Consider the following 24,710-nt stretch of genomic DNA (forward strand, 5'->3'; position numbering starts at 1 on the left):
CCTGCTCTTAGTCATTGAAATGAGTTTGGGCTGAGCATTCGTCTACTCTTTTCACATCTTTATCAAGCCAGTACGTATTGGTATATTTTTGAGTAGTGGTGATTTCATCCCATCTTATCCCCCCCCACCCATAAAGCTATGTGCTGCTGCAGGGGGAAGCCCCAAATACATATACATATATATGAAAACCTTTCTAGACCACCTATTATTTAAATGCCTTTAAGATCTGGCTTTAATAGAACAGATTCTGTGGGGCTCTATATTTTGCATTCGACAGACGACAAAGAGGCTGTGTACACTAAATACTTTTAAAGTACATTTGAAGACCTCCCCCCCCTCCCATGTGCTTTAAAATTATAGTGTGTATGAAGCCTGAGAATGATGAGTTCTGGCCGAATATATACCTAAGGGAAGTGGGGACACCCCTTTCCCCACCCAGCATACAAGTTTCATTCTATTCTGACCTGCAGATTTTGGAGATAATAAAAGGTTACATGAAGATGTTTTTTACGCATTTGTTTGTTTTTTTTAAAAGGTCTAAAATGCTTGGTATTTTAAAAATCTCTAAGCAGTGTACAGTATGAAAACAATATCCATTGACCCAAGTAAATATGCAGCCTAAAATCAATACAATGGTATCACAACATAAAAGCATATACAGTAAAGGTATTCAATGGATTCATACACGTACATCAGAGTCCAATCTTCTGGGTCAGGGAAAGTGGGCAAAAAGGTAAGAAATTTAAAGCTACAGGTGGTTGCTTTGGATTACAAGTCCCACCATCCATGACCAGGACAGTCATGATGGTACTCGTAGGGGCAAACATCTGGATGGGCAGCAGATTAGCAAAGGCTGATGTAGCATGTTCAGGACAAAGAATTGTAAAGCTTTAAGGACTAATGGATTTATTGTTGCATACATCTTAAGTTGTTCAGAGCCCGTTTTGTCAGATACGTAGTGTTTTCATTTCACATATATACAGTATGTGCATATCTTCGGTGATATACAGAGAGGGAAACAAATGTAAGCCCAAGTGTCACGAACAGTGTTAAAACAGAGGTATGAGAGCTAGGAGCTAAATGTCATCTTAAACCAAGGTTATGGGCACAACAGTGGAACTTTTAGAGGACATCTGAAGGCAGCCCTGTTAAGGAAGCTTTTAATGTTCAATAGATTATTGTATTTTAATATTCTGTTGTAAGCCGCCCAGAGTGGCTGGGGAAACCCAGCCAGATGGGTGGGGTATAAATAAATTATTATTATTATTATTATTATTATTATTATTATTATTATTTAATGTCTAGATGCACTTTAAAAAAACAAGAATACAAACCTGAAAATGAATGAACTGCATCTAAAATATTATGTTCATTTTTCAAATGGTCTAGTCCCTCCCCTGTCTCTCCCCCCCCCCCAATATCCTTAAGAGGATCTCTTCTCCAGTCTTCAGAGAGTAGCTGGAAGTAGAGAGGCAGTAAAGGTTCCTCCTTTCCTTCCACTCTGCAGTTTTAATCTAAAATCTTAGGCACAGTACTGTGCCCAGAGCTCAGAAACTGCTCATGTTAATGAAATTCCCTGTCGCAAAATGCCCCTAGAACGATAGGAGTTTTGAACACTGGTTGTGGAATGCAAGAGGTTCAATAGGTCTGGGACATTTCTGGGCAAAGCTCAAACGTATGGTAGATAAGCACTATGCTCGCTTTTGGTGATAACACAGCTGTTCTAGTTTTGGGTAGCTAATTTAATGCCTGTAGCAGGGAAAGAACCCATAGGCTCCATAAAGACCTAAGAAATCTCCCATTTCTGCACACTGGATTATTATCTCTGACATTTCTGTATTGCAAAATGGTGACTTTCAGGACAGCTGCAAAATGTCCTGGGAGACTGGTATGTTCTTGCCCTAGTTTTTGAAGATTGCCATTTTTTTAATATTAAAATTGTGCCCACCTGTTCTTTTCACTCACCATTTATACCTAGTTGGACAGCAACTGATGTCATGTATGACACTGGAAGATCAATAGCTCTACAAGCCTTTGATGATATGGCTTAGGTCCTGTAGTAAAGTATCCTGAATGACTCTAGAGAGAAGGGTGCATCTAAGTTTGGTGTAGAACCGGGATTCCTGCCTAAATTTGACAGTTCTTTGTGCTGGAGGGTAGTCCTTCAGATTAGAGGACAGTGTGTAAGTAAGGGCAGATTGTGAATGGAGGCACATTGTCCAGGATGGGCTGTATATCTTTGAATGGAGGAGTTCATTGGGGAGCAGTAAGTGTCAACATACTGCATTTCTTTTCTGCCACTGCAGGCTCATTTGCACACTCTTATCACCTGCCAGCATTTCCCCTTTTTGATGTCTGCATAGGATAATGGGTCATTTGCGATATAAAAGACCTCACCTGGAGTACTGTGTCCAGTTCTGGGCGCCACAGTTCAAGAAGGAAACTGACAAGCTGGAACGTGTCCAGAAGAGGGCAACCAAAATGGTCAAAGGCCTGGAAATGATGCCTTATGAGGAACGGCTTAGGGAGCTGGGTATGTTTAGCCTGGAGAAGAGAAGGTTAAGGGGTGATATGATAGCCATGTTCAAATATATAAAAGGATGTCATATAGAAGAGGGTGAAAGGTTGTTTTCTGCTGCTCCAGAGAAGCGAACACGGAGCAGTGGATTCAAACTACAAGAAAGAAGATTCCACCTAAACATTAGGAAGAACTTCCTGACAATAAGAGCTGTTTGGCAGTGGAATTTGCTACCAAGGAGTGTGGTGGAGTCTCCTTCTTTGGAGGTCTTTAAGCAGAGGCTTGACAGGCATATGTCAAGAATGCTTTGATGGTGTTTCCTGCTTGGCAGGCGGTTGGACTGGATGGCCCTTATGGTCTCTTCCAACTCTTATCATTCTATGATTCTAAAAAAATAAATGGGCCCAAATCTGACTTGTAAAAAAAAAACACCAAAAGAGGGAATGTTCAGAAGCCAGAGCTGGAACATTTTCAGCCTCCCAGGACATGTCCGTTGCCACACTTCAACAACAAAAACTTCAAAGGAATACTCCATTGAGAAATAGAATTTATCAGGGCATTTGACTTTATTCATTTGGTTATTAAGCGAGTTTATGGATTCCTCCCCCACTCTTGATACAAAATTAGCATAGCAAAGGTAGGACTGTTGTATTGAGCTACTTATTGCTGCTTGTGAATGGCCGTACTGCATTTGAACTTCACTTTAAAATGTCCTAGGCCTGTTGATTCTCTTGTACTTCCTAGCCTTATGCCCCTCTCCCTCCCCTTCCCCCAGAAAAAAAAGTGTGTGTGGCATAAATATGACAAATGGCTTGAGGCCCACAAATGTTTCTGCCACAATGCATTGATTAACCTTTAAAGTGCCTGGAGACTTCATTGGTTTTTCTGCCACAACAGCCTGTCACGTTTAGGGTTGTATTTTAAACAGAGATAGAAAGTTCAGTAATGGAAGAAGGCCCAGAGTGTTGGGCGTGTTTTAATCAATTTGATTTTTTTTTTCTCCTGGGTTAAAATTTCAGCAAATATCATGTCACAAAATAGAGAGTTGGTTTAACTTAGTGACTAAGGCTGAAATTCTCTCTATGCACTTACAGTATCTGTGAGTACTTCGAACTCATTTGAGGCATCTCTGTGAAATTTAGTTGTGAATCTGGAAGACACTGGTTTTAATTGCACTTCTGCAATTGTACTGTCTCTCAGCTCTGTCCTATCCTCTACCTGAAACCGTAACCCCTTGTGCAGGCACCCCCAAACTTCGGCCCTCCAGATGTTTTGGACTACAATTCCCATCTTCCCCGACCACTGGTCCTGTTAGCTAGGGATCATGGGAGTTGTAGGCCAAAACATCTGGAGGGCCGCAGTTTGGGGATGCCTGCCCTTGTCTTTAAGCAGTGGCCAGCAAGCCAAGTTCCCTGTGTCAAATCCAATCATTTGTTGGCCAACAAAACACTCACCATCAAATGGTAGCTCTCAAGTCTTTCCTGAAGGCATAGGATGCAGCCACCTAGCTGAGCCTTAAGCTGGTCTGAGTCTGGCAAGGGGAAGGGTCTAGGCTACGGGAAGGCTACTTGGAGACCTAATGTATGCTGCCTTAAGTTCCATGACGAAAGAAAAACAAAATATGAATCACAGTATTTACATTAAATTAAAGTGCTACCCAACCCTATCAGCCCCAAACAAAATTTCTTACAAACACTTGCCTAGTCCATGAAAACGAGCATTCCAGTTACACAGACCCATTGCCTGTCATTTCGGCTGCTTTGGCTGTGAATCCCAAGGAGCCGTGCACATCAATGGGCAATGAGTTGTCTGCAAAGGAAGCCTCTGGCAGTGTTACCCACTTCTGTCCAGTATGAATGAACAATGTTTTGTTCAAAGACAAGCAGGAATTCAGCTCCATGTTAACATCAGCAGCTTCCTCGCACAAGGGCTAACAAAAAACTACACATGTGTAACGATAAATTCTTGCTCCAAAACCTAATGATGGATTTTATAAAAGACATCTTTTCTAGGAAACAGAATTATTTGTTAGGTTATAGAAACAGAGCCGTTGACTTTTCCTGTGTAAAGGAACACATTTATATTTGGATCGATCTTTGTATGTGTAGATGGCACACAAACAGCTTTAATCAGTTTGGGAGCTTAGAATAATACAGAATTGAAGAGTTGGAAGGGAACACGAGGGTCATCTAGTCCAACCCCCTGCAGTGCAGGAATCTTATATTGCAAGCCTTTTTATATTGAGAAAATATAAAATATCTGCGTCCAAAGCGGAACAAATCTTTTGGGCTAAGTGAGCGCTGAATCAGTTCCCTGCTGAAATATTAATATTGACCTGCTACCCTTTTCAGGAAGGGGGATGATAGCAGTGCTTCAATAGCAACTGAAGCTTGAGTCAACAAGTTTGTGTGGAGCAGCTTGCAATGTGCCTTTGAAATTCTGCTATCTAGTCAGGGTGATTTATAGGCTCTTGCTCTGGCATGTACATGCTGGGGCCCTACTGGGCTTGTTTGTTTTTGTGTTAGCTCGGTTACCTAGCACTCCACGAAGTGGTGGCTCTTTCCTTTTTTCTTTTTTTAAGTGACACACAAAGAATTTAGCAGGGATACTTCTTCAGAGTGAAGGGGTAAGGTGGCAGGCAGCTGGGGACAGGAAGGGGGTGGGGAGAGAGAGAGAGAGAGATCCTTCAGCTTCTCTCCAAGCTTTTATTTAAAATTCCCTTCTGCATGGAAACACTTTGCGTTTGGGGTTAACATGCATTTTAGTTTCTTCATCTCATTTATGGCAAGCTATGCAAGTAATGTTCATAGGAAACCAGTATCTGAAGAAGTGTGCATGCACACGTAAACTCATACCAATGACAAACTTAGTTCGTCTCTAAGGTGCTACTGGAAGGAACTTTTATTTTGTTTCGACTACATCAGACCAACATTGCTACCTACCTGTAACTTACCTTGATCTGGACACTAGAATTCTGTTGATGCAGCCTAGAATCTCATTAGCATTTTTTGCTGCTTCTTCACACATTTGACTCATGTTAAGCTTGTGGTCTATTAAAACCCCTAGATCCTTTTCACATATACCACTACTGCCAAGCCAGGTGCCCCTGCCCCCACCCCCCATCTTATATTTGTGCAGCTGGTTCTTTATGCCTAAGTGTAGAACCATACATTTGTCCCTATTGAATTGTTAGTTTGGAACCAATTCTCCAATCTGTTAAGATCATCTTGAATCCTAATTCAGTCTTCTGCATCATTAGCTACCCCTCCCAGTTTGGTGTCATCTGCAAATTTGATGAGCATCTCCTCAGTTCCTTCGACCAAGTCATTTATAAAGACTTTGAACAACAACAGGCAGGACAGAACCCTGTGGCGCACTCCACTTGTCACTTTTTTCCAGGATGACAAGGAACCATTAATAAGTACTCTGTGGATTTGGTCAGTCAACCAGCTACAAACCCACCTAACAGTTACTTCATTCAGCCCACATTTTAGCAGCTTCCTCGCAAGAATATCAGTGTGTGTGTGTGTGTGTGTGTGTGTGTGTCAGTGTCAGAAGCCTTACTGTAATCAAGATATGCTATGTCCGCAGCATTCCCCTGATCCACCAGGTTTGCAACTCTATTAAAAGGAAAAAGGAAAGAAATGAGATTCGTTTGGCATGACTTGCTTTTGAGAAACCCATATAAATGGCATATTATAAAGGACACATTCCTTCAATACGTTCTTCAGCCACAGATATCACTGATATGAATGGAATTTCCACAAGAGCGTTGTCCATGCTCTTGATGTTGTACTGAGGATTGGGCCAGAAGGACTTTCCTCCTGGCTTTTGTCCAAGGCAAGGAGAACTTGCGTTTCAACTTATGCTCCATTTGCCCTTCAGAATTCTCAAAGCATTATCCTTCCTTGGGGGTAAATCTTAGAAGCAGGTAGGAGAAGAAAGAAGAATTGCACAGCTCCTACCCACGTCTCTCTTCCTTAGTTGCTGGTTTTTTTTGGGGGGGGGAGGGATGAGTTTGCCTTGTCTGTGATATTGCTGAGGTATTCATCTCAGAAACAACCATTTTTCCAGACTCCACACGGATCTCAGGTGTGTGCTTGTAAATAAGAAACAATCCTTGCAAAGCCCTGTAATTTTGCACTTACCGCTGGGCTTCTTCCAGCTGTTGTGTTTAAACCGTGCTAGAAAGCTTTGCTGTGATACTTCCCACTTCTGCAACTGCCTGCTTCAAGGAAACAGCCTTTTTTTTGGGGGGGGGGGAGACCTGCAACTAAATGTTGCAGTGTGAAAAGCTTGTATTTTCTGTTCCATCTGGTTTTCTTTCCCATTCAGTCCAACCAGGATTCATTGGGCTGTTTGTGGGTCCCGTCCCACCCCACCTACCCTTAGGATTTTAGAATGTCTGCAAAGCTTGGTGTTTCCCTGAACTTACTGATATCCCCGTCATGTACATGGGTGGTGCTGTTTTAGCTACTTAATGCAGCGGCACCAACCTCTGAACTTAGGAAATGGAAGGAGCAATATGATGGGTTACTCTTAGTGGTTCAACCACAGAAGTCTGAACGGTGCTATCCCATTCAATTCCAGCATCTAACTCAGAATGCCAACACCACAATCATTTTTCACTGTCCTCAGACTCAGCAATGCCTGGGCTGTGTGATCATGCTTCGGGCTCAGGGGTAAGAACAGGAGAGAGAACATCAACTTGATCGACAGCTTTACTGCCTTTTAATCTCTTCTCCATGCTCCACTCCTCTGGTTTGCCCCATAAAGCTTTCTAAAACAAGCAAAGGAAACAAAAGGTGTTTTTGTGTTGAACTGATATTTGAACGTTCGCCTGCAGCAGTCCCTGCTAATGGTTCTGCCAGGAATGTCGTAGTCTCCCAAAAAGTGACATTTTTGTTTGTCTCTCTGTGTGCGTTTAAGAGAGGCCACGTTTAGACAAAGACTAGGTAAAGGTAAAGGGACCCCTGACCATTAGGTCCAGTCGTGACTGACTCTGGGGTTGCGCGCTCATCTCGCATTATTGGTCGAGGGAGCCGGCGTATAGCTTCCAGGTCATGTGGCCAGCATGACAAAGCCGCTTCTGGCAAACCAGAGCAGCAACATGGAAACGCCGTTTACCTTCCCGCTGTAGCGGTTCCTATTTATCTACTTGCATTTTGACGTGCTTTCGAACTGCTAGGTTGGCAGGAGCTGGGACCAAGCAACGGGAGCTCACCCCGTCACAGGGATTCGAACCACCGACCTTCTGATCAGCAAGCCCTAGGCTCTGTGGTTTAACCACAGCGCCACCTGGGTCCCAGACAAAGACTAAGATGTACTCAAACTGCTCATAAGCGCTTTCAATCATTTCCTAATTGTGCGTTATAAAATGTTTTCAGGTTGAAATCACAAGATTCAACTTTGTGCATGTTTCATATATATATAAGAAAGGCAAATTTCAATGCATACTCACCCAGAGGTAAGCCCATTGCATTCAGTGGCATTTAAGCTGCAGTCTTGCACACACTTACCTGGGAGTATTGAACACTGGTACTTTCAGCAGAGAAAACATGCCTAGGATTGCACTTAGTTATGTCTTGTCTCTGGGTATATTCCCCCTCTCACCTCTCCATCTAAGAAACCTTGGTTTTGCCACTGGAGGCTACCTAGATTTTTGTTCAGTTAAGTTCCTGAACTTGGTCCTTGGTCTACAAACTGCATGGGTCCTTGGAGCCTTGAACAGTGGTTTCAGGGCTTCCTGCAGATCTCCCTGCGAGCTAAGACTTGGATAGAAAAATAGCCAACCAGCTTGCTTTTGCGTAATTTGTTTGCTCCTTGATGAGCAACATAATGCAACATAAACATAACATAAAATGGAAACTGACAGCAAATTTTTTGATTATCATATTCCTTTCCACCATGCGCAAGGCTATGCTAGTATTTCTGGAAAGATGTGTACGCCTGGGTAGCTCAGTTGGTTAGAGCATGGTGCTGATAACGCCAAGGTTGCAGGTTCAATCCCCGTCTGGGACAGCTGCATTTTCCTGCATTGTAGGGGGTTGGACAAGATGTTCCCCAGAGTCCCTTCCAACTCTACAATGATTCCATTTATGACTGTGTGTTGGGTTATGGGCCTGTGTCAAGGTTTGGTTTGATTTGGCAGGGTGACAACTCCTGATTTCCTCAGACATTAAGAATTTGGGGGCACAATATAACCAAAATAGAGGGGTTAGTTAAGTGAGCACATACTCAAGTGTCACCCGTTGAAATGGGTGCAACTTTTGCTGGATCTTTTGCTGTTTGGGATACAACCTTTTATGCACCCGTGTACACAAAGAACTGTGGATTATTTAGAACAGTGGTAACTTCACTGCTACCCACAGCAGGTGAGAAGAACAAATGTTTCCTAAATATTCACCTATTAGTTTTTGTTGTCACTGAGATATTTTTAAATATTCCCAAGTAATTGGGCTTTGATGTTTACTTGCACCTCATTCCTCCCCTTGCTTTCCAACTGGTACTGCTGTTTTATCATTCTACGTGGGTTACAAATCTCTTTAGAGGGTGCTGGCCTTCTCACGTCAAGGTCTTCCGTCACTCAATTCTGCACAGGCTACTTCATCATCTGTTTCTGTTCACATGCTTCTACAAGCTGCTTTGGGACAAACATCAGCAGCACTTCACAAGTCTTGACCCTAAATGCCCCCCCCTCCCCTCGCCTTAGGAAGTTGCTCCTCACATTTCTGGTTTCCTGAGTTTTTAGCTTGCTGACTTTATCCTATGTGTCAACTTCGCCCATGTTCATTTCACTTCCTCTGATAAAAGCGGGCTTGCATGATGCTTCACCGATTATCTGAATTTTTGTGGCGACCGGCAGTATCTTTTCCTAACTGTGACGCATCAGCTCATTGATAAAAGTTACTTATGGGGGGGGGACACCTCTGAAAGAGGCTGGATGAAACAGATTCTGTTAGAAAAATAAGAAGTGTAGCTGCCTTTTTATCTCTTTCTCGCTTCTTTTAATGAGAGGCATTGACGCAGTTCAGATGTAGCATATGAAGCTTTGCATGAGTGAGCAAACATACAGTCATACCTTGGTTCTCGAACGGCTTAGTTGATGAACAAATCGGCTCCCGAACGCCCAAAACCTGGAAGTAAGTGTTCCGGTTTTCTAATGGTTTTTCGGAACCTGAACATCTGACGCGGCTTCTGCTTGAGTGCAGGAAGTTCCTGCAGCCAATTGGAAGCTGTGCCTTGGTTTTTGAACAGTTTTGGGAGTCGAACAGACTTCCGGGATGGATTAAGTTCGAGAACCATGGTATGACTGTATACAGGTTCTGGAGCAAAGACAGCAACTACTGCGCTCCCCTCCTGGACCGGCTGCTGCACATCCTGGGGTGAAGCTACTCAGGCTCCACACAGGCGATAACAATTTTTCCAGGTTTGACTGTTAGCTGGGGCTGCTGGGAGTTTGGGTTCCTTGGAGGCAGGGCATTGCCTAGTATTTGTCACCACTTCCTTTACCATAAGAAGCAGAGAAGCACATATTGGGGCTGCATCCTTTCGCTATGTAATATTTTCTGTGCAATTAGTTTTTTTCTTATAGGGGTATTGTGCTCTAAACAGAGTCTCAGTATTTCTATTGCTGCTTACAAAACCTAAAAGAGCCTAGTTGTTCTGCAGCGAAAAGCACATTTGTTGTCAGAAGCTGACTTGATTAAGATTATTCCAGTAGCACCTTAAGATTATTGATTAAGATTATTCCAGTAGCTCATTCCTATGACAAACTTAGTTGGTCTCTAAGGTGCTACTGGAAGGATTTTTTTATTTTGTTTTGACTGCATCAGACCAACACGGCTACCTACCTGTAACTTGATTAAGATTAAAAGAGCATTTATAGGCAATAAACCAGAAACATAATCTCTCTCTCTCACTCACACACACACTTACTCACTCACTCACTCACTCACTCACTGTGTAATAACTTCATCCTGGCAAGTGTTGTGCAGCCCATAAGCCTTACAAAACCCACCCTGAAAGCAGTAGACAGAGAAGAATAGTGTTGTGGAGGGTGGCCCTCTGGTGGTGCAATTTGTAGTTTCGCCTTTCTGGCCTTGTTTTGAAATCTTAGCCTGAAACAAGATATCTGTGTTAGAAATGCTGTCAAGTGAACATACTAAATGCTGGTTCTAGCCTTGCTTGATTAAACGTTTGGTTGTGTTTGATTGTTACTTTTTTTATTACCGTAACCCACATATAAGTGGAAAGTCTGGATATAAGTTTCTTAAATAAATAAGCACACTCTGCTTTGCAAAAAAATTCCTCTGCACCATCCTTCCCAACACTTTGCATATGTGTGGTGCTGAAGCGTGGCTCTGGGTCCAATAATATAGATTTTTTGTTTATACTGACAGTGTGATGACATTCATGTCGTGAACTTCCTGCCCTCACACCTGACACACACACACACACCCAGTTCTTTTGTCCCTCTTGCAGTGGGATTCCAAGGCAGCCTTGGTGAAAGACAGGCAGGAAAGACAGGAGGCAACTTGGACGATGACTCACCCAATTTTTATTCTTTTAAACAGTACAAAATGCAACAATACGGTGCAGAGCAGCCGTGCAGTTATTGTCAATGTCAGTTACATATCTCATTGGCCCAGTTGTGTAGCAGAATAAAAATGAAGTGCTGATTGTGATATAAATAAGTTAGGCATAGCTTCATAATATAAATATTCTTAACACTGCTTAGGGTGGTGATATGAACAGCTCCTGTATAGGTTGTTGATAGGTAGGTAAAGGGACGCGGGTGACACTGTGGTGTAAACTAATGAGCCTTGGGCTTGCCGATTGGAAGGTCAGCTGTTCAAACCCCCGCAACAGGGTAAGCTCCCGTTGCTCAGTCCCAGCTCCTGCCAACCTAGCAGTTTGAAAACACACCAGTGCAAGTAGATAAATAGGTACCGCTCCGGTGGGAAGGTAAATGCCGTTTTCGTGCGCTGCTCTGGTTTCGCCAGAAGCGGCTTAATCATGCTGGCCACATGACCCAGAAAAATTGTCTGTGGACAAACGTCGGCTCCCTCGGCCAGTAAAGCGAGATGAGCCCCAGAGTCATTCGCAACTGGACTTAACTGTCAGGAGTCCTTTACCTTTAGGTAGGTGTACACATTGTCCAAAATGAAGAAATTTATGAATAATGACTCATTTAAACATAAATACAATTCTCCTCAACATAGCGGGGGAGATTGGGATGAGGTAACCTTCCTATGGTCCTTTAAACTGGATTTAAACCAGAGAACTCTTCTAAGAAATGATGAGCCACTCTTCCTTTACATATGGGTAAATTTATTTCCCCGGTTTGGTAACATTTAAGAAGTCATGCAAAGCAACACTTTGAAGGCCTGAGCCTGTCTCTTAGTAGAGTAACCTGGCACCTTCCAGATGTTGGATTAGTTGTAGTCACATCTGGAGGGCACCAGATAGGTGAAGGGTTTAGCTGGTACAATGAGTAAAAGTAATTTCCGATTTCCAACTTCTACAAACTGCTGTATACATAAGTCTGCTGTATATAAACACACAAACCCAAGAATATTGTTAACAGAAATATTTTACTCTACCTATTAATGTTTGGAATGCAGTAATAATTGTACCTTAGTTTGCAAAACTTTTAAGCAGCCTTATTCACAGCTGCGGACATACAAGCTGTAGTTGATTGCAGTGACTGAGCAAACTTTGCTAGGGAGTCTGCAGTACAGAAACGCTTAGAAAAAACAAAATAGCTGCTTTAAGATACCGTTTATTATCAGTAGAGGGCAGTACATGCGAACAGAATTGAACAGAACTGTGTAGTGTACACACAGAAATGCCAAAACTTTATACAGTACATTGAAAAAGTAATTATTACAAGTTTAATTCACAAATAGATGCTTCATTCTACCTAAAGACCTCATCATTCAACAAAACAGTGTTTTTCGACAGAGTGTCCTAAAACCATGGTTTTTGAACGTTCTGCTTCTGGGAACCATTTTCATATTGAGTTGTTAGATGAAGAACCCATGGGAAATGCAAAGGATTCCCTTGTGTGAGTGTGTGTGTGAGTGTATTTGTTCTAGGGTGGGCATTCATTTCATGCAAGGTGCAGCCTTGGCTTGGCACATCTCACTTTTGCTCTTAAGTGCTCTGCGAGAGCATCTGTCCTGCCTTGGTCCCAGAGACAGGTACAAGGTGGGAGAGCTAGATCCCAACGACAGGAAGTTGGCCAAACACCAGAGCATCAAGGGAACACCAGGTCCATCAGGGTAGAAACCACAAGCTGGGTTGCACAGAGCTATGGGCGTGTTCTGTTCCAGCAACCCGCAGTCTTGAACCCAGACCCTGCTCGGGCCCAGCTGCCTTCCAGGCTCTCTGTTTCCAAAGAGGCCCCTTAAACTCCCACGAAGCTGGGGCTAGGAGCAAGTTTGACTTCCGCCTCTAATTCTACGGGTCAACCCTGTCCACAGGCCTCCCTAGACCGTTGGCTACAGGTGGTACTGCTGATATTTATGCCGTGTGGCTGGAGGTGTCTGGGGTAGTTCAGATAGAGGGGGCCCCATAAGGTCTTCAGGCTGGGCAGCTTCGGGGTTGGTTACTTATTTTTATTTTTTTGAATCTCTTTTCAGACCTATACTCAAAAGTGTCGTTCTTGCCCTACTCTGAGCAGAATCCCGAAGAACGTGTGCTTTGAAATGAGGGCGAGGGCTATATTTCTATCAGTATTTAATAGGAAACAGAAGTAGCATTAGCTTTATATTAGTGCCATGTGTTTCATTAGTTACTACTGTATAGTTTTATAGTTGAGGTGTGAACCAGGGTGTTCCTGGTACAAACCTTGCATCAGATGTGACTTTACTGGAGTGACCTTGAAATGGGATTCATCCCATTTCCTATAATAGTGGGGTAATAGTGACCTATCTTGCACAATGCCTGTAATGATAGCTGAAATGATGCAAATTAATGGGCTGTGAGGACTTGGAAAAGCGCCAACCCATTCTATTACTAACCTGGCTGTCGCAAAATCTAGTAGATCAGACCATCCTATTTTTAGCTTTCTGGCTTCTCTATCAGTTTAGGCTTCAGATGGATCCAAAAAGAATGGAATTTTAGAACCTAATTCAAACAGTTTCTCTGGCCTTTCACTATTCAACAGATTCAGCCTTAGTTTCATTGCCACCCTGTCATATCACAAGTTGACATTGTAAGGGGGCTGAAGTAAAATTGCCAAGCTTACAAACGTATTGTGTAAGTCGTTGTTAAGATGCATCAACTGAAAACAATATTTGTAACACACAAATTTCAACATGACCCTTTTGTAGGTGCATCCAGAGGGTTGGTGCTGATGTAATTGAATCACTGATTGAGCCCCTCCTTCAGCTAAGATCAATTCATGTTTTTAATATAACTGTACTCTTGGGATTATTTTCTTTGGCTCTAAATGCTGTTGTGTGTAGTATCTAGGTCAGAGTCATAGAAAAGCATTTCCGAGGAGATTAAAGCTGTGCACCTCTAGCTGCCCATTGTCTGCTGATTTCAGTTTTCCTCTGCATGCATTGCAATTCTGTCTCTATTAGCAAAATCAGCTATCCTCTTCCGCCCTCTTTCCTATCACTACAGCGGGAGAAATGTGCACAGGGAACAACTGAGTCTTATGCATACCTGCCAAGTCCTAGACTGCAAAATCTGGGATTGGCAGCCGCATGACACCAGAAGTTGCGTAGTCGCAACTTCTGGTGTCGCTTTGCCCATCTATGGGCACCGAAAATGGCCGGCGCCAGAAGTCATGCCTATGCACTTCTGGACATGCGTAGATGCAACTTCCGGTGTCGCTTTGCCCATCTATGGGCACCAAAAATGGCCAGCGCTGGAAGTCACGTCTACGCACTTCCGGACATGCGTAGACGCGACTTGCGTTGCCGGCGCCGGCCATTTTCGGTGCCCATAGATTGGCAAAACAGGAAAAAAATATGGCCCCTGGCAGGAGTAGAATAAGGGAGAATAATGGGAGAGGAACTGATACGGGGGACCGCCGGGAAATGGTACGAAAAAATGGGGGTTTCCCGGGAGATACAGGGTACTTGGCAGCTATGGTCTTATGCTAACCTAACTTCTGGAGAGTGCCTGCTTGCATAAAGAATTTTGCACCTATGCTTTTTCTGTGTGATCAAGGACACCTGGTCTTTACACAAAGGAAGGTGAATAAATTCCACAAGTGCAACAGAGCACATAACTGCCTGGTGGCTGAGTCCTCCTCTTAATTTACTGGCTCTTGATTAAGGCAAGAAATTCAAATCCTTTGCAAAAGGTTTTTCAGGTGGGTTGTGGTGCCCAAAAAACTGACTCGGTTCTGCAATTGATGAGAGGGCTGAACTGTGTTCATGCTGCTGTGAATGTACTGCAAATCAGGGGCTCTGAGTCACCATCTCTGCCATTTCTAATCACTAATGGTGACCAAGATCCCTGTAAATGACAAGCCTGTGTTTTGCTGGGTATCGGAATCTGACTTTATTTGACTTTCACATCCCTAAAATGTTTAAATTCATGCAGAAGGAAAATGTGGCAATTGGAAAAGCTGCTTCCTTTAATAAGTCAAGGCACCCTCAGTGACATGTCAGCTTCCTCTTCTACGACTGGAAGCAGGACAATAGGTGCCCCCTTCCCCCGGTACCGTAGTATATGTACTTACCACACCGTTACTTCTATTAATAGATTTTTGCTGTATTTTGCAAGTGCTTCAGAACCCACAAAATCACTTTGACTAGGACTACTCTTCAGTCATTGTCCAGATGTTGTTCTGTAAAAGAAAACTACACCTCACATAAATAATAAAAATTTCTGTTATTTAAATTACCTGGTCTGGGTGTTAAATGTATCAGTGTGAAAATAATAGACAGATTAATTACCCAAGTAGGTCAGGCTAGCAGACAATCTAAAGTGGCTATTGTTGCTGTGGTTTGCTTAAACCTTTTGAATGTGATAGCAACCCTGGAATTAGGTTACTCTACTCTGTTCAAGAAATAGTCCCTTAGGACGATGATCTCTGAACATCCTATTCCCCATATTATACATAAATGCACCTTAAGAGATCCTCTGTTTTTGCTGCTTGCTGGCCTTTTCTGTTTAGTTCATCAGTGTCACGCTGATAATAGCCCTGGTTTATTATTTTAATCCTGAACCTCACATGTTTCGGGGTTTTGTCAAAGCAAACTGGAACTATTTTGAGAATTCTAATGTGAAATTTAGATTACAGTACAGTACACAATTTCAGAGAGTGGGGCAGGTCCTACCCAACCAGATGTAACCTTGGTGTAAAACCATGTGTTAGGCTATGATGCCTGGATTAGAGGTAAAATGGACCAAGCAGACTTTACTTTACTTCATTTGATTTTTGAAATTTAAAGTCAGCTTTCATTTTGAAAGCTGGGGATAGCTGAGTTAGTAGAGCACGAGACACTTAATCTCAGGGTGATGGGTTCAAGCCCCATGTTGGGCAAAAGATTCCTGCATTGCAGGGGGTTGGACTAGTTGACTCTTGTGGTCCCTTCCAACTCTACAAATCTTTGATTCCCTGCAGAAAAGTCCTATTAAATTCAGTAGGACTAACTTCTTGGTAATCATACATAGAAGTGGGTTGTAAGTTTTGGGGCTCAGGATTATGTGGAGTAGAATGCTCTACTTGAATGCTAAACGATACCCATTCTCCTGTCTTCTCATCCCTTATGACCAGGAGGAGGACTTCTGCTGCGGTTACAGTGAATCTCCGTTTAGCATTACATGCAAGAAAGGAATCCCAGTTTAAAATGAACAATGGTTAAACAAACCAGCCTCATAAATCATGGCCTGAGGCTGGCTTGTTTATCAGCTAACCATTGTTTGTTTTAAAACAGAATTCATGGGTTGACTAGGAGAGGGTGTTTTGGAAGGCTGAAGTGCTGCTTGGGACAACCAAGCCCTGTATAGGTAGAGCTCAAGTCTAAAGTGCAGCTCATCGCATAGAGAAGCTTGAAGATGGAATTTCACAGTACTTTAAATCCCAGAGTATATGGCATCTTTTAAATGCGTCTTTGATTATTTTTGGTTTTAAAGTTCACTATTCTCTGAGTTTAAAAAATAGTATAGTTATTGAGAATATAATTTGCACTGTCATTTGCACCACATTTTTATTGAGTGTTTGGATCAATTCACACATTCTAAATGTAAAGGTGACACACTATTATAAATAGACTTGTTCTTTTCTTAATCTTTATTTAGAAGATTTATCAACTGCTTAAAAAGTTCTCTTAAGTGGTGTACAAATAAAATTGTGGATATCATTGTAGATAAATTGTTATCTCAGAACAAATCAGCATGCAGCGGGACTGAGTAATATTGCCCAAAAGAGACAATTCCCCATCAAACTTAACAAAAACCATTTGTGGTTTCCTCAGAGGTACTCATTCTAGCTATAACACCAAACCACAGTTGGACATTGCTTGAACAAACCTTACAGTGCAATCTTGGGCTTATTCCAAGGTAGAGGAGTATATATTGAGCTCTCCTCTTGCCCTTACATGAATTACTTCCTCTTTAGTACAAACCATAATTTGATGCTTTTGCCCAAATATGGCAAACTGTGATTTGAAGCCAATTTCCAAGGTCAAACCATAGTTTGTTTTCTTGAATAACGGGAAACAATGGTTTGCACCAAAGAGAGGTAGTAATATTTAATCAGGGCATGTACAGGTTATGCAGGGGGGGGGGAGTATAAACCCAAGGCTCACTTGTGTATCATGGTCTGGCATTGTGTGTTAACCAGCACACTGAAATTTGTCTTGGGGGAGATGCAAACTTTCTATATGATTGTGCATGGCAACATTTTCCTTTTTTTGGAATTACACAATGCCCCCCCTTATGTGGGGTTTACGTTCTAAGGCCCCACACGCATAAGTGAAATCACGTAAAGTGGGGAGTACCACCCCCTTTAATAGGGAGGGCACACGGGGGGGGGAGAGGACCATAGCTGCCAAGTCTCCCGTTTTCCCCGGGAAAACCCCTTTTTTACTTACCTTTTCCCGGTGGTCCCCTGTATCACTTCGTCTCCCGTTTTTCTCCGTTATTTTCTCCTGCCAGCGGCCATTTTTTTATTTCTGATTTGCCCTTCTATGGGCACCAAAAATGGCCGCCGCCAGCTTCAAAAGTCGCATCTACGCATGTCCAGAAGTGCATAGACGTGACTTTCGACGACGCCGGCGGCCATTTTTGGTGCCCATAGATGGGCGGAGCGACACCGGAAGTTACATCGACGCAACTTCCGGTGTCAAATGGCTGCCGGTCCCGGATTCTGCAGTCCGAAACTTGGAAGGTAAGGAGAGGACTCACCCTGAACATTTCTTGGGGCCTTTGCCTGCCTGCCAGTGCATGTGGCAGTGGCAGCAGCTGGTCATGGAGGGCCAAGAAGGGCGCCCAGCAGAATTGGTGCCAGGATGGGGTTGTGGGTGCGAGGCGGAGAGCAAGGTAGATGCAAAGGTGTCTCCCACTCTGCACCAGTGGTCAATCGAAGGCCACCTTCCCTTGCTTGGGCAGCAGCCCTGAGCAAGAGAAGGCCTATCTATCTATCTATCTATCTATCTATCTATCTACCGTGTTTCTCACATTTTAAGACACCGTCTTATAACTTTTTCCCCTCAAAAAAACACTGGGTGGCTTATTTTCAGGGAATGTCTTGTTTTTATTACGTCAGGAGCAGTGCCCCTCTTGCTCCCTGGCTCCCTGCGGGGCAGGATTCTTGACTGAAAGAAAAGGACGGGCAACAGCCACCACCAAACTCCGTGAGAGGGAGTCTGAGGGAAGGGAGGTGTGTGCGTCCCTGGCCCAGCCCTCTCTCCCCGGCCCTGGGATGTTCGTGAGGGAGGGAGGGAGGGAGCTCCTCCGAAGGGCTGCTCTCTCTCTCTCTCTCTCCTCCCAGGTGGGGACTCACTTAATAGCAATCTGCTACACTGGAGCTTCTTAAATTTAAACCAGTACAGTATAATGGAATCTGTGTGATGCAGTACGTATAGCAAATAAGGATCTCTACCAGCCAGCCCAAGACTTAAGAGCGAAAGTTCCAACAATGTAGCACTTTGTAGCACTGATAGCAAAGAGGCTACCGGCTGATAAGAGATACTGTAGAAAACAAGGCAGTTGAGCAGCAATTAAAATGGTAAATGGTAGCAATTGTAGCAATTGAGCCAGCAGGAAAGCGGGGTGAGATAATCTGCTGGTCCTAACTGCTTCTCTTACCCACAAAATGTTAACTTTTAGCAGCTCCTAAACAGGGAGAAGCCACCGGCAGCGATCCCGGTACCAGTAAAAATCCTTAAAGGGGCAGCTCTACAGACAAGCAATAGAAAGAAAAAGAATCCTCACTTTTTAAAAGGTTTTTAAAAGGGGGGAAGGTGGGGGGAAGCGAGAGGTGGGCTGTGTGTGTGTGTGTGTGTGTGAGAGAGAGAGAGAGAGAGAGAGAGAGAGAGAGAGAGAGAGACACGCAGGGGAGAGAGAGAGAAGGGGAAGGCAGCGTCTTCAATCGCCCCTCTTTTCTTCCTCCTGTTTCATCTCCTCCCCACCGCAAATGCCACTTTTCTCCTCTTCACTCACACAGCCTAGCTAAAAAAAAAAAAATCGAACGGGAGGGGAAATCACGAGTCTGCAGCAACCAGCAGCTATGGCTCTTCGGTGCATTTTTACAAGCTTTTAAAAGAAATACGTGTCTTTGGAGCGACAGCAAAATGGGGAGAGATTTTTAGGGGGGGGAGTTTGCTGGCGGGAGGGGGGAAGGGTCTATCACTATGTCTTATTTTCGGGTTATGGCTTATATCGCACAATTGCTTAGAAATCCTGCTATGTCTTATATTATGCCTACGTCTTAAAAAAGGAGAAACACGGTATCTATCTATCTATCTAGCAACAGCATGCATAAGCACGGTCACGTGTAAATGGGGTGGGTGGGGGCCTGTGTAGGCCTTTTTTGAATACCAGATGGCGGTGTAATTCAACTATATGAAGGTACTCAATGAAACACTTTAAGAATAAAGTTGGTGTGGTTTAGGGCATAGCTATACATTCACTTTCAAAAGCTTCGCTTAATTGAGCAGCCCCAATCTTTCATACTTGATGTCCTAGCTGTAATTTGGGGGGCTTACTTTGCTTGGTGGTTTACTGAGGTAACCTATGGGAAGCACTTTTAGTAATTAGGGGAAGTGCTACACAAATACTAAATATTACTGTTTAATTGAGCAAAACGTACTTCATGTTTTCGAAAGAAATACAACCCTTGCAGCACGTTGCATTCTCACTAGATGTTTCACAAATAGAGATTGCCGTTTGCTCTTTGGCCTATTTTCAGTGGACATTAGTAACGCACATATAAAAATCCCTCAAGGATGGCTTCATAAATTGGTAACGCCGAAGTTAATGCTTCGTTCAGCTGATGGAGAGGGATACAGTCTCTGAGATCTTACGATGCAATGAAGAAGTTGGCCTTTAAGGTGTTGCCGGATTCTGTGTCGTGTTCCCTGCAGCAGCACACTGACAACGGCCATCCCTCTGTAAATTGATTCTGTTTGTGATGACGCAAAGAGGGGAAGCTGCAGTGCTACGGCAACTCTTTTGTTGACTCTGGTTTCTTTGTTCATGTTGCTTCGCGAAATGCTTGCACCTGGCTTGAAATGTAGTACAGGGTTGGTACGCATAAGTGCTCCTATCTAATTTCCCCCTCTTTTGGGGACACTCTGTATGTGAGCTGCCAGGCTGACCAGGGGCTGTGTGTACACACCTAACAATGCAATATGGATGCTGTCAGATTGAAATGCAGTAGAATTGCTGCACTGCAGACTTAGCTAAACAGTTTTGCAAGGGTTTTCATCCTGTCCGGCTGTTTTAAAAAAGCATTTTAAATGCTTTTTAAATTTAAAAGTGCAGTGAGCTAATAAGCCAATGACATTTAGCCTGAGCTGAGCAGTCACTTCTGCCTCGTTGAATGGGTGCAATGAGCCCCTCTCACTGAGCTAGTAAATGCTACTGAGACACACACACACACACACACACACACACACACACACACACACACACACACAAAAGTTCAGCTAATTAATCATGTCTGCACAGAGGTAATGCTGCAGGGAAGCCATTATTAAATGGCATTTAGCGCAAAAGAAGAGAGCTACCCTTTCCCCAAGAGATTCACCTATGCTGCCCAATCAGAAACTAGCACACACATGTCATAGCTTTCTTTTCTGCTTTTATATATTTCGCCAGGGACGTGATTGGCTCTCATCTGAGATTAATGGGAGGCATTACTTGACACCGGTTGTAGCTTCCCTGCAGATTCTTATTTGGTAGGCTGTTGATATAGAACAAGTCTCTTTCAGCAGCTGAGCATCTTGGCATACATAATTCATTAAGTCGTGGTGTTCTGGAAATATGCAGATTTCTTTCCGCTCTTCCGATTTCTCTTCAGCTGGTGAAATATGTCTTTCCAACCAAGTCCTTGAATTTTACTGCACTTTGGAATTTTGCAAATGGCTCTTATATAACCAGAAGATCTCACAACTGGAATACCAAGTTAGATGTTCTCTTGTGTACCTAATAGCAGGGAATCAATAGCTCAACAAAACGAACAAACTGAAAAGCAAAATTCATTTTAAAGAATCCAGCATACTTTCCCCTGTTATCTCAATAACAGCAGAGGACTGGAAAATTCTGTTTTAAATTGGTAACACTAAAAAATATCAAAAATGCCCGAAGCAAACTATTTACTCTCAGTGTCTTGGGGCTACATAAAGGTAGGATTGCGTTCTTTTTTTACTTTTTAACCATACTTGTCTGATTGAAAGCATAAATTATGAAAAAACAAAATTGTGGAAATAATCATTTGAAAGCTGTGGTTGTTTTTCTTTGCATTATAGATTGAGACTGCATTGGTATATTAGAATAGCTTGTAATATCTAGCTGGTAGCTGTGGAAAGAGATCCTTCATTTTTCAGTCATGCCTGATTATGCCTATAATAAAGTTGAAGTCTGCTTTTTGGCGAATATCAGATTGGAACTATTGTGCCATATTCCATTAACCAAGGGGAACTTAGTTAAATAGATTGTGCGACTAATAATGGCTGAATGGATGCATTCATAATGCTTTCTGGTCACAACGTAGATCTCTGTTTCCAAGGATGTGTTTTAATAGCATATTCTGGTTTCCTGTGTGTGACACACAGCTTCTGTTGATTAAATCTCATCTGAAATGTTGGGAGGCTGAAAATGGTCTTCCCTGAATGTTGACCTGTCTTACAACTTATACATGCTGAAAATCAGTCTTGGTTTACAAAGCTTCTATAAAAGAAAGCTCAATAGGCTTTTCTCTCTTTTCTCGCTAGTGGGTATTCTGATTTATTCATCACATGCAGCATAATATGCTGCGTCGGATTCCCGGAGTAAATCACAGGGTAGGGTGGGGGGCATAGCTGCCAAGTTTTCCCTTTACTCGCGAGGAAGCCTATTCAGCATAAGGGAAAATCCCTTTAAAAAAGGGATAACTTGGCAGCTATGGTGGGGGGACATGTATATCTTCTCTGGGTTGTTCTTTAATTATACACCCATGTAATGCTTCCACATTATCCTCTTTTCCTTGATACAGTGTGTCCAGTAAAATAAAATCAGTGAACTTCAGTTAAATGCATCATATTGCTAAATCAATTGCAGTATTGGCTTAGGACCAACAAAGATGTCTTAGAATGCTAAACTTCGATATAAGCTATTTAGGTCACCAGGCACTTTGATTCTAAAGCAGACCACTCACCGCAACCCAATATTTTTTGTTTCCAGAATTTCGAACAATTCTCTCTTCAAGAACTGGTTTTCCCATATGCCAGATAACTTGTTTTCAAATATTACAAGTGCTCTGTTTCTGCTATATTATTAGAGGGGCCTTCTACTTTGCTCGGGACCCTGTGGGTTCTGTCTTCCAAGTACCACTCGACAATACTTTGCCCCCAAGTAACAATGCCGTTCCCACTTGGTCAAGTACAGATGAATATCCCGAGTCAGCAAGGAGAATTCTGTGTGCAAAAGAAATCAGGCTTTCGCACATGGATTTCCCAGCAAAAGGCTGCTCTCTGTAGAAATCCCCAACCAGCAACCTGTCATGTGCATGCAGTGCTTCTGCGTTCAATGCCGAACAACAGATAGTTGGTTATCCCTGTGTATCACGTAGTACAGAGAGCCTATGTGGTTCAGGCTGCTGGATTTGTACTAGGAAATATTTCTCCAACCATAGAATCATAGAATCGTAGAGTTGGAAGAGACCACAAGGGCCATCCAGTCCAACCCCCTGCCGAGCAGGAAACACCATCAAAGCATTCTTGACATATGGCTGTCAAGCCTCTGCTTAAAGACCTCCAAAGAAGGAGACTCCACCACACTCCTTGGTAGCAAATTCCACTGCCGAACAGCTCTTACTGTCAGGAAGTTCTTCCTAATGTTTAGGTGGAATCTTCTTTCTTGTAGTTTGAATCCATTGCTCCGTGTCCGCTTCTCTGGAGCAGCAGAAAACAACCTTTCTCCCTCCTCTATATGACATCCTTTTATATATTTGAACATGGCTATCATATCACCCCTTAACCTTCTCTTCTCCAGGCTAAACATACCCAGATGCCCTCCTGATCTTTTGAACCACCACTCCCATTGTCCCTGACCATTGACCACACTGGCTGAAGCTGATGAGGCTTGGTGGCAAAAACTATCAGGAAGGCGGGCACCAGGTTGGAGAAGACTCTGCTAGGGAAGCCAGGGTACTCTTCTTTGAAGGTCACTTGGGTGGCCTTGGGGAAGTTCACCTGCTTGGGCAAGCCCCCAAAATGGGATAATCCGGAAGTATGCTGCCCTGAGCTCTGTGGATATACAGATTTGATAGAACCAGTGGAGGATGGGGTAACCAGCTGCAATAAACCCATCCGCACCACCACCACCACCACCAAAAAACAGGGTTTTCAACACTCCCTATGTGATATTGAAGTTTGTTCTGGCCAGTCACCCCACATGCAGTTTGCTGTTATACACACTGACATTTATGGTGGCACTGAGTTTTCACTATTGTTAATTAAATCTTAGCAAGCAGAGTTAGAACCTCAAGTGATGAGACAGTTTAATATATGTATTCAATAATATACCATTGTACTGGTGTTTGGTTTTGTTGGTGATTTTTGCTTAAGAGATTACACACACACACACACACACACACACACACACAAACTTTCCCCTGCTTTATTTTTCCAAGCTTAGTGCATGAGTTTTGCTGGCTTACGGGTAGGGAGAATATTTTGATCTATGCAGGCTTTTTTGCCAAATCATTAAAAAAAATGTAATCAGTTGATTTTCCAGTGGATCAGTTTTGCATCATTGTGTCTGACAACAAATGCATTTTACATCTGGAGAGAAAGGGGTTGAATCCCTTTTAAAATTTGCTGTTTTGCCCCTGAAAAGCTTGGAGCTGAACTATTAGTTTCTGCAAAGCTGAAAATGAAATGGCTGGATCCTATTGCTTGGTGTAAATTAGACTCTTTTTTGGTGGCACTTCTTTTTCTAGGACGTGAATGTCTTTAGCTGCAAAGTCCCATTGAAGTAGGTAGGAGTTAAGCAGTTACTTGGAAGTACATCCTGCTGAATTCAAATGTGCAAAGGATTGTAGCCTTACAGCACAATCCTACGCTTGTCTTCTTGAGAAATAGTATCATTGAGTTCAATAGTGATTACTTCCAGGAGAGGTTCTGTATCTATAGGATTGCAGTATTGTGTTGAGTAGGCACCATACATTTAAAGCACAAGTAATTTTCTCTCTTAAAAAAAATCCTGGGAACTATAGTTTACCTCTCACAGCTACAGTTCCCAGTGCCCTGAGGTGCCATCGCCCAGCACCCTGATGCTTGCCCTTGGGCCCCATGTCATCATTTCCCTGCCTGGCTCAGCACTCCGAGGAGGGCCAGCAGCTGGATTGACCAACCATATTGATATCCCACAATGCCCCCTTTAATGAGAAATCTAAGGTAGTGTAACATGCATCTGTCCGCCCTTGCTCAGAGCTAAAGACCCCTTTGTTGCCATCTGCTACTGGGGATAGTTCCCCAGTTACAGAGAGAAATTTGCATGTGCGAGTCCTCAGAAC

The 24,710-nt window shown here is 43.1% G+C and overlaps 1 protein-coding gene and 1 non-coding gene across 14 annotated transcripts in view; both read left to right on the forward strand.

The window, feature by feature from the left end:
• Positions 1-24,710, forward strand: part of PDE4D (phosphodiesterase 4D) — a 636,676-nt gene that overhangs the window by 590,041 nt on the left and 21,925 nt on the right. The window lies entirely within an intron of this gene.
• Positions 8,466-8,539, forward strand: TRNAI-GAU (transfer RNA isoleucine (anticodon GAU)). The gene has a single exon. It is a non-coding gene; the product is annotated as a tRNA-Ile (tRNA).

Source organism: Zootoca vivipara, chromosome 11 (genome assembly GCF_963506605.1).
Source record: "Zootoca vivipara chromosome 11, rZooViv1.1, whole genome shotgun sequence".
Lineage (NCBI taxonomy): Eukaryota > Metazoa > Chordata > Lepidosauria > Squamata > Lacertidae > Zootoca > Zootoca vivipara.